General features: G+C 51.3%; 1 protein-coding gene across 2 annotated transcripts in view; it reads right to left on the reverse strand.

Moving 5' to 3' along the window:
- Window positions 1-5,268, reverse strand: part of PIPOX (pipecolic acid and sarcosine oxidase) — a 41,017-nt gene extending 35,749 nt beyond the window's left edge. The window contains exons 1-2 of one of the 2 annotated variants that reach the window (XR_006211310.1): window positions 4,968-5,268; window positions 2,807-3,021 (exon numbers count right to left, since the gene is read on the reverse strand). The gene's annotated coding sequence lies outside the window, so the exon portion shown is untranslated. Of the gene's footprint in view, window positions 1-2,806; window positions 3,022-4,967 lie in introns of those variants that run through there. The other variant, XM_042967103.1, reaches the window with a different exon arrangement.
- Window positions 5,269-9,292: the final 4,024 nt, after the last annotated feature.

Here is a 9,292-nt window from a genome sequence, read left to right on the forward strand (position 1 = left end):
ACTAGGCTTCCGTCCCCTTATTTTCTGAACCATGTGCAGCTATTAGCTGTGCAAAAAAAAAAAAAAGACAAAGCCACACACAGCAGAGGTCATCTTGTCTCTCAGTAGCTTTCAGGAAGTGGGAGCCACAGGGGGACGGCTGAACTGAGACCCTGCCTGAAGCCCCTCCGGAGAGGGGGCACTGCTAACCCAAGCTAATGAGTCAGGAAGTCCTTGCCAGTGTCTAATCCCCTTCTCTCCTGCTACAGTTTGAGTGCCTTTCCAGGTTCTGTATTTGGCGGGTGGAAGGGCTGATGGTTTTATGCAGGACAGGGGACAGGGGGTGACAGGGGGGCAGCCGCTGTCTGGCAAAGAGAGACGGCAGGCGATCACCGCCCTCTGCAGCCACATAGGCCTGGATTTGAGTCTGCTTTTGTCACTTGCTAGCTGTGTGGTGTTGTGTGTCACCCTCCATTGCTAGGCTGCAGAATCCAGCCGTCCCTGCCCCCCTCAGGGAGGACAGAAGGTGCTGAACCTGATGCGCAGGGAGCCAGGCCCAGGGCTTGATGGAACCACCTGGGGCGGGGCGGGGGGAAAGGGCTGCTGCTGTGGGGCTGGGGGTGGGAGAAGGACGGAAACAGAGAGCTCCCAGGCCCCCTTCTCCGTCTGACCAGCTCCATTTTCATCTGCTGGTATCCTCGCCTTCCTCGTAAGGTGTCTCCCCACTAGAGAGGTTCTTAGCTAAAATATATTTGGAAAGCCCTGACCTCGGCCATTTAGAACACACTGCTGCCCGTCCCGGGCCCTGCTCCTCACCACCTAGATACATTAACAGGACTGAGGGAGGGAAGGGGAGAGGTGTGGTGTGGGAAGGTGGCCAGCTTGGCCTCCTGACCCTCCCGTCTCTTCAGCAGCCTCAACTCAGGGACCTAGAACATCGGGGTGGAAGTTCAGGGAACGGTTGCTGATTGTGAGAATTCCTGAGACAGTCTCCCTTGGGCATCTCTGGCATCAGCTTTAAGACCGTGTTGGTGGCTAAGGCGTGAGGAAGGGAGTCTAACAGATCTGGGTTCAAATCTAGACTCCATCACTTATAAGCTGTGTGACTCCGGACAAGTTGCTTAACTCTCTGAGCTTTGGTTTCCTCTTCTACAAAACGTGGAGAATGGCTCCCCATCTCTTGGGGCTGTTGGGAGGGTTAAGATGTCGTGTAAAATACTTAGCATAGTGCCTGGACATAAAGTGAGCACCCGGTAAATGGCTGTATCTGTTCTGGGGAGCTTTTTTGCTGCGCTGCTAGAACAGATTCCATCTCCAGGATCAAGAAGGGCCGTTGTCCTGCTGCCTGAGGTAGGCAGACCACCGCTACAGCTCTCCGATTTGGGAGGCAGCCCAGAAAGGCCTCCAGGTTTGGTTTTTGCAGAGGGCAGCGGAAAAATCGGAGCTGAAGCCAGCAAAACAAGGATCCCAGCAGCGGGTCTGAGTCAGCTCCTCTTGGGTCTGGGGGTTCAAGAGCCTTCCTCAAGGTCACACGGCCTCCTAAGCGTCCTGTCCTCCCTGTGACTGCCTCCCTGGCCTGGGTCCTCTGAGGGCCCGCCCGGGCACCTGTGTACCTGGAACACCAGCTGGGAGGGTGGGGTGTTCCAGTGCGCAGAGGAAGCTGGGTCTCAGCCACACGGAAATTAAAACCAGCTTGCCCAGTGCTGAGTTACCATGTCGCCTGAAATCAGATTGATTTCTTGGGCTTGTTGTGACGGCAGTGTTACAATTGATTCGTCTGGATGGCAGTGAGTTTATCTATTTGGAGCTGTCTGTCATTGATCTGAATAAGCTTCTAAAATAGCCCAAATACCTGGTGAGGGCGAGGTCACCACCAAGCGCGGCTCAATATTAATTATAATAATGAACAGGCATGAGGAGGGTTGGTTCATTGCCTGCCCCGCAGGGCTGGCCTCTGTGAGGTTTGGTGTTTAATATTCATTCCTCCATGCAAAGAGCTAGTGGACAGTCCTAAACTGAGGCAAATCTGCATGGGAGGTGGGGCCGTTCTCTGCTTCCATGGGACCGAGAAGGAACTGGGGTTACTGAAACAAGACTTTAAACAAGTCAAGAAGGACTTCCCAATGGCTAAACGTGGATGGAGAGAGCCTATCGTTCACTTATGAGCCAGGACAAGTTGTTTCTTTCTGCGTCTGTTTCCTCCATAAAATGGGGATTATGATATTTGCTTCTCAGAGCTTCTGTTCCCTCTGCCTCTGGCTGAAAAAATAAGACAAAACAAAACACCGGAAGCCTCTTCTGGTTCAGGGAGAAGCAGAAAGGTCCTACTTTAGGTTAAAAAAAAAAACACCTGCCTTGCTCAGCCTTGGCACGGAGTAAGCATTCAATCGATGGAGTTGCTATTATCATAATTATTGATTCAATGAATATTTATTGAGCGCCTGCTACCTGCTTGGCCTTGAGGAAAAACTAGTGCACAAGCCATTATCCCCTGCCTTTAAGGAGACGAAACCTGGGTTACTATGGGAATCAGGACGTCCCCCTTGCTATAGGCTCTCAGGAACAAGGGAGAGCCCTGTGTCTCGGAGACAGCTTAGAAGTTGCTCCCGGAGGCAGGTGGATGAACATGAAGACCTCGTGGGGGTGGCGGCAGGTCCCAAGCAGTGTTACCCAGCAGAAGACAACTCTGTTAAAGATCAGTCAACGAGAGCCCCTCCAGAAAAGCATTCTTCCAGAAACAAGAGGATCCTCCACTCTAAGGATCTAGAGGAAATGTGATCAGACTTGGGGTTCAGGTCTGCACGAAGCAAAGAATAACAAGCTGCCATTAGCTGACATGCAGCAAGGAGCATGGGGGTTTAATCAACATAAGGACTTCCTGGTGGAGGTTTGGAGAGCAGTGAAGGAGACCCAGGATGGAGAGACTTCCAGGCCCGTCTGGGAGCCCGGTCTGCTGTCTTCCCGGAGACATCCCTTCCTCTGTTCCTGCAAAGCTCTCCTCTCTCCTCCAGCTTGCGGCTGGCAGGGACCCCCATGGCCAGCCTTAAGAGAAACATCAGAAGAAAGTTAATAGCGAAGCGCTCTGGCGGATCTAATTGATTTTTTTTCCTATTGGTTCCCTAATATAGGCAACACTGTTCCTGCCGCTTTTCTGGGCTGGAGATTATGTCATAAATAAAGAGATTTGCTCCCTATTTCCATGTGCTTATCTTTAATAAGTTAAGAACTCAACAAGCTTTAGGAGGACTTGAAATAAGCAAGGGATCCGGTGGTGGCTTCGGCTGTGGCGGCGGCCGTGGCAGCCACAGCTTTATTTCAGTAGAGGGGGAGGCAGGTGGCTGAGGCTGGTGGGGGGAGAATTTGCATTCTTTGGGCTGCACTGGATCGAGGCTCAGCTGGGAGAAGACAGTGGGGGAGGAAATTCGTGGTGGCAGATGTGGCAAAATGGATGGACAGGACCCATGAGGCTTGGGTTACCATGGGAGTTAAGAGTCAGGTAGCCTGAGTTCAAATCCCAGTCCCATCATTGCTTACTAGCTGTGTGGGCTTGGGCTGTGTTACTTAGCCTCTCTGTCTCTCCTCATTTTTTTTCATGTGTATTTAGTTTTGAGGGGAATGGGAGGGGCAGAGAGAAAGGGAGAGAGAGAATCCCAAGCAGGCTCCATGCTGTCAGCACAGAGCTTGATGCGGGGCTCGAACTCACGCACTGTGAGATCATGACCTGGGCCAAAACCAAGAATCGGACGCTTAACCGACGGAGCCACCCAAGCACCCCTCTTTCCTCGTTTTAAACAAATATGGATAATAACGCCTATCTCATAGGTTGCTGTGGGGCTCAACAACATGCAAAGAGCTTAGCACAGAGCCTGGCGTGGGGAGTACGTAAAACATGTTAGCCAGTATGTGGTTATTAAGACATCACCTAACTCCATTGACCTTAACTGCTGCTACCAGGACCTCTGCCATGTGCCAAGCCTTGGCCTGGGCTTCACAGATGAGTGAGACTCTGCCTGGCCCTGACTTCAAAGACCACCAGTCCAGCTGGGGCCCCAGCGCCTATGGCTGGCATGAGCTGAGTATTCATATTGAAGGAATCCAGACAGCAGTGACCTCTCCCAGGGAGACTGCCATCCTTATGCCCCTGTCTTAAGGCTCACCCACTCTCCAGTTCTGGACACGCCACGGATTAACTCTCACTTCCTTAAAGCTGACAGTGGACAGAAGCCGTGTGACAGGTGCAGAAACAGCCCCACTCAAGACTGAGCCCCGTTGCCACCATCCACTGCACACTTAACATGTGCCAAGCTGTAAGGACTAAGATTTGAACCCAGGCCCACTGACTTCCCCCGCTCTAAGCACTGTCCTCTACTCTTCACTCTGTGCTTACAGTCACAAGCATTAACGAAGCACATATAATGTGCAAAAACCCTAGGCTAAGGGGATAGAAAAATGAATAAAACAACCATTTATTGAGTGCCTGCTCTATGCCAAGGCTTCCTACAGGATATCTTACGGAATAATTTTCCGAAAGGCAAGTGGCATGGTTTTCCTTTAGTAAATAAGGAAGCGGAGGCCCAGAGAGGCTCAGAAATTTGCCCAAGACAAGCGTAAGTCTGGGATCACTTTGAACACGGACCTGACTTCCAAGCCTGAGCATTTACACCCCTCAGCCTCCTGATGAGCAGTGTCTCCCTTTCCAGTGGGTCTTGCTCTTGCGGACCACTAACATGGCTTCAGAGTAACCAGCAGCCATCCCAGCTTACCCCAAAACACCCGCATGCGCCTACCTCCACCCTTCCCCACTCACAGCAACATCCCCCCACTCGCTCACGGAAGACAGGCCGATCTGTTGCTTATCCTATAAGTCAAGAAACAAGGCTCCTTAGTACCTCCACTCCTTCCCTGATGGGGAAGCCAAGGCTCAAACACATGCCAGGTGTTGGTCAGACCCTCCGAACCAGTGGGGCTGAGACCAGAACCTCTCCTACCTGCACTTCCCAGCGGTCCACAGAGCCAAGTCAGTGATCCCAAGATGCTCTTCAGCAACCCCATCAATCTCCGTAGCCCGTCTGAGTCAGACTATATGAAGTTCTCCCTTCATGGGCAATTTTGGAGGGGCTCAGTGTCCGTGTAGGGACAAGACCAAGAAACTGTTTTTACCCCTCTCTGCAAAGGGGCTCAAAGAGGAATCCTCCTCCCTCCCATAGGTCTTGGGTGACCCTTGCCCAGTAGGAGATGGGTTCCCTCTTGGACCCCCATTTTGTATTCACCCTCTCTCCTCCAGGCCATTGTCTGGCCCCACAGATTCTGTTGCTTTAAGGATTGGTGACCTCACAGTCAGTTGCCATAGAGACCATTGTGATGTCACAAGCAGAGGACAAGTAGTTCAAGGAGGAGTGGAGGGTAGAAATGCACAGCTAGAATTGAGGGACATTTGGGGTTTCTGTCCTATTTTCATGCCCAGAAAAAGAAGTGTCTGGAGGTAGATTCTGATATCTGGGGGAGACCTGACCACATTTCTCTGTGTTCTCCTGAGCCTAAGAGGCCTCTGAGACCCAAAAGAAGAGTCAATGAAAACAAACATCGAAATACTCCCTACCTTGGGGTGGTAAGAAGTGGGCTACTTTTGTAGCAGAAAGGAATGAGATTAGATGTCAGGAGAAGCCATGTGGCTGCAAGATCCCCATGGAGGAGATGATGTTGCCTTGCCTTAGGAGGCTTGAACCATGGGAGACAGCCTCTAGGGCCTTTATTATCCTGATTAAGCACCTTATAGAGATAAACATGCCGCAGGACAGTGAGTTGAGACTCTATCTCCCCTCCCTGGTCTGGGAGCTCCTTGAGAGCTCTGCCTGTCCATATTCCCCTCAGGTCCTGGCACAAAAAATGTTCCCTTATTCAGTAAACAATGAGTGAGCAGGTGATGAACAAATTGGGTAGGTGGCTGGGTAGGATGAGGGAATACACAGACAGATGAATGGATGGACACACGGGCAGGTTGGGAGCCCTGAGCTTTGGAGCTTTGGAGCCCTACACCCATCCCTGCTTCTCTAGCTGCATCCCACCACATACTTCTCTGTGATCCAGCCACAGTAATCATCTCTTAGTCCTGCCAACTCCAGGACTTTGCACATGCTGTTCCCTCTGCATGGAATGTACTTCCTTTGCCTCTTCAAGTAACACCCACTCATCCTGTGGCTTTCCACTCAATCACCACCTCCTCAAGGTGGTCTTCCCTGACCGAGTCAACCCCCAGTGTAGGCCTCCATAGCCCCGTGAACCTCCCCTGAGCACCTGATATGTCACAGTTTATATTTAGTCAGGTGGTTCTGCGTAAGGTCTCTCATTCTAGACTGTGAGCTCCGAGCCCGCAGGGCCAGTGACTGTTTTCACTCACCTTTGTGTCCCCAGCACTTAGGACAGTGGATACTTAATAAATGTTTGTCTAATGAATAAGTTAATAAGTGACCAGCCCTGCCCTCGCCTATTCCAAGCAGCCTACCCTCTCCGGACTGCATCAGGGGAGAGAATCTAGGTACAGGCCCCCTGCAGGTGAACCCAGGACAGAGCCCACACATTCAGGGAGCCTGAGGTCCCTCCCACACCTGCCCCTGCAAAGGCCCACCAGCACCTGTGCGTTTCTGCTCTGCCTTGTTAGTATATCTTGGTTTCACCATGAACTACCTGCAAATCACTCAGCCTCTTAGGGCCTCAGTGTCCTCATCTGTACAATGGGGACAATAACATACCTACCTCATAGGACCTACCCCAACTCCATGCCCAGTGATAGTAAATAATAAATGGTGCTAGTATTCTTATTCTTAGAGGTCAGGAATAGCCCATCGGATTCAGGGGCCAACTGAGAATATACTAATGTTTTATGAATCTGCTTTAAATGCATGTGACAGTCCTTCTTTATTTATTTTTAAGATTTTATTTTTCAGTCATCTCTACACTCAATGTGGGGCTTGAGCTTATAATTCCGAGATCAAGAGTCACATGCCCTACCACCCGAGCCAGCCAGGTGCCCCTACGTGGCAATCTAATTCCAAAGCTTCATGCCTGGGTTTGCTCAAAGGGGAAAACTCAATTATCATCTCACATTATTCAAAGCAACCCCCCAGTCTTGTCTCAGTCATGAAAAGGATATGGAGTATTCTTTTGCCCCCAGCCATGGCTTGACCCAGAGTAAGTGCTGTTTGGGACAGGGATGTGAGGTCAGTCTGGCTGGGATACTTGTTCATGTTTCCCCCACCCTCATTCTGCCCTAGTTCTCAGAAGTGGATGGAGTTGGCCAGGGTTCTGTAGGGGAGAGGGGCTCTCCCTGACAGAAGGAGGACCACCTTCTGGTCAGTGGCACCTCCTCCTTGCTTGTCCTATGCATAAATACTCTCACATCTACTGACCAAGGTTCCAGGGTAGACCACCCAGGCAAGAAGTCACTTGGGCATCCTAACTGGTTCCATATAGGAAAGAACCAAGACCCCTTTGGGGACGCCTGGGAAGCTTTGCTCTTCCCACCCCCATCCTCCAGCTCACTGTAGCTTTCTGAGGCCCAGCTGCCAGGGGCAGCCTCAGGATACACAAAAGGCTTTCTCCCCCTTTCTCAGGGGCTCACCTTACAGGTGACCCACTCCCTCATCACATGGCCGTCATCCTGGTACCAGGCCCCCAGTCCCAGAGCCACACCACCATTAACCCAGTGTCTCTGGACAGATGTATTTTATGTAAGTTCAAGCACTAGAAATATTGAGTTCAGGGAATTTTATTTCTAGAGCCCTCCATATTTCTCTGGGATTATCACCTGTCTTTGTTCCCTCCCTCTCCGAGTTATTATCTTTGGACCCTTTCCAAGCCAAACCATCTTGATTGCTCGGGGAGAAGACTGCCAGCACCCTCCCCTGGTAACTCTGGGTCTGGTGAGAGTGACCTCGAGGGACCCTTTCTTCTTCCTTCAGTATAACTCTGCAGGTGGCCACACTGCTCAGGCAGCCTTGGCCTTTGGGAGCTGGCTTCACCAAGGGACTCTCCAAAGTGCCAAGGAACGTGGCGGTGGGTGGTCCAAGTGGAGGCCTCATTCTCCCCAAGTTAGGGAGGGCTAGGCTCAGGGTGAGCCTCAGGGTACAGAGGGGAGGGAGAAGGCCAGATGTTCTCTTTTCTACACCGTGCCAACCTCTCCTGACACCAAATTAATAGCATTCAAATGAGATGCAAAACATTATGCAAATCTAGAGGAGAAGGCTGCTCTCACCGGGCCTTGGGCTGTTGGAGGGCCAACACCTTGAGCCCTTTCCTGCAAGACCCCACGGGTTCCCTTCAACTTCAACCCTCATACGGTCAGCAGCAGCTGGTGTGGAGTTTCCAGTGAGACTTGAGTGACCCTCTCAAGGTCCTCTGATCCTTGTGCCTACCCTGGTCTCACCTCCCAAGCACTCCGGGCCTCTTCTGTTCTGAAATGGTGCAGAGGCAGCTCCGGAACTTGGCATAACCTCCCTCTGGATGCCAGGATTCTGGATCCCCACTCATTAGCAGTATATGCAAAATAGATGCAGGGGTTTTTTGCATCTATTTAATTGTCCATTAAAATGGCCCCACGCCCATCACCTCTGCACAGGCCCAGGCTTCCAAATTGCCAACCCCTGCTGCCTGCAAGCACCATGTGGTTCCTGCGCCTGGTAATTGCCGTGGTGTTTGTTGAGCTGTATTTGCATTTGATTGTCATTTAACTTTCCATCTTTCTCCTTCAATCAAACTCAGGATTGGGCTTTTGCAATTGATTATTCATTTTATTTTCAGCCCCTTGGTGGGTTTTCAAAGAGTTTCCTTTATTAGTGCCACAAACTTGAACCTTGGGACTTCTCCTGTCACACAGAGGGGGAGGGCTTCCTCCCACCCATCGCAGGGCTCCTCCGTGAAAATAACCTAGCCAACATTGTGGATTTTAAGTCCTATTCCCAGTCTCTCTGTCCCAGCACCTGCCTCATTTCTGCCCAGCCAGTGGCATTAAACATTTATGGAGCTGTGGAGGATCAAAGGCCTTGGCTGGGGGTGGGCAGGCTGGAGGCCTTGGTTTAGAGATGGAAAGCAGCTCGCATCAAACCACTTTATGCTGCTGTCTCCATCCACCCTGGGCTCTTGCTACCAGCTGGTGTGGTCCTGCTCCTGGAGTGGGAGGAAATGCCCAGGAACCAGGACTCCCCATTTACCAGGGTAGGATTCTCCTTCTACCCCTAAATTCAAAGAATTGACTTGGGATACTCCTTGAAGCCTGGCCAGAGCATGGTATCCCACAATGTTCAAGATCCTGCCAGGT

The sequence above is a fragment of the Panthera tigris genome, chromosome E1 (genome assembly GCF_018350195.1).
Source record: "Panthera tigris isolate Pti1 chromosome E1, P.tigris_Pti1_mat1.1, whole genome shotgun sequence".
In the NCBI taxonomy this organism is placed as follows: domain Eukaryota; kingdom Metazoa; phylum Chordata; class Mammalia; order Carnivora; family Felidae; genus Panthera; species Panthera tigris.